Consider the following 1,211-nt stretch of genomic DNA (forward strand, 5'->3'; position numbering starts at 1 on the left):
TGTGTGTTTTCTTTATTTTATAAAAGCACAACGTTTTGTTGATATTGTGAGTGGACACAAATAAAAGTAGAACCTTTACAGTTCCGAATGATGTATTACTCTTACCTTTATGAGCAAAAATGACAGCGTATTTTAAGTTGTTTGCAGTGAAAAAAAATGCAAGTGATCACGCTGGCACCTCCATGTCCTGCAAAGCGCACTTTAGCTTCCACTCTCCGCACAAACGCTTGGATATGCGTCTAACTGCGCACATTTATCTAGGTTTAACGTTTAAACATTGTTATATGCTTGGAACTGTTTTATATCTATAGATTTTATTTTAGGCAAGTCTGGCCGCTTGGTCGTTACTTTAAAAAACAAAAACATATTTAACGAACAAAAAATGCTCCAAACTTTTTTCTAAATTAACTTAATAAAAAAACGAAACGAAATATAATCACTTTGCCATTACATAAATGCACGCAATAGGCTAAAGCTTGCCGCAAAGCCCCAGCAAAAGTAATTACCATGAATGTGTCAGGGGGAAATAGCAAGGAGATATTTTAATTATTTACTAATAAACTAGTGTTGTCTGAGTCGGTGTCGCAAGGATGAAGTTGACTATCCTGACTCGCCATCTCCTCATTAGACGCACCTTTAGAGAGAAGTGCATCTTTACGGATTATGATTATAATGAAAGAGTTTTCAATTTGTTTTATTTCGTTAAGTAGAAATGTAAAGCTTTCTATAGATATATTTATCATGTCTGTGAGGCATGTATTCGCTGAGTTTGGGTTCATTTTTGTGAAGCGCTCCTGTTCAAGACCGAGATGGCAGAAAGCGCATTGTGTGTTTTCTTTATTTTATAAAAGCACAACGTTTTGTTGATATTGTGAGTGGACACAAATAAAAGTAGAACCTTTACAGTTCCGAATGATGTATTACTCTTACCTTTATGAGCAAAAATGACAGCGTATTTTAAGTTGTTTGCAGTGAAAAAAAATGCAAGTGATCACGCTGGCACCTCCATGTCCTGCAAAGCGCACTTTAGCTTCCACTCTCCGCACAAACGCTTGGATATGCGCCTAATAGCGCACATTTTTAGGTTAAATGGTTAAAGGGGTCATATGATGCGATTTCAATTTTTCCTTTCTCTCTGGAGTGTTACAAGCTCTTGGTGCATAAAGAAGATCTGTAAAGTTGCAAAGACTAAAGTCTCAAATCCAAAGAGA

At 36.3% G+C, this 1,211-nt stretch overlaps 1 protein-coding gene across 1 annotated transcript in view; it reads left to right on the forward strand.

Annotated features, from left to right (window-relative positions):
* Nucleotides 1–1,211, forward strand: part of c2cd3 (C2 domain containing 3 centriole elongation regulator) — a 26,598-nt gene that overhangs the window by 4,371 nt on the left and 21,016 nt on the right. The window lies entirely within an intron of this gene.

This window comes from Sinocyclocheilus anshuiensis, unplaced genomic scaffold, assembly GCF_001515605.1.
Source record: "Sinocyclocheilus anshuiensis isolate Anshui unplaced genomic scaffold, SAMN03320099.WGS_v1.1 scaffold144, whole genome shotgun sequence".
NCBI classification, from domain to species: Eukaryota; Metazoa; Chordata; class Actinopteri; order Cypriniformes; family Cyprinidae; genus Sinocyclocheilus; species Sinocyclocheilus anshuiensis.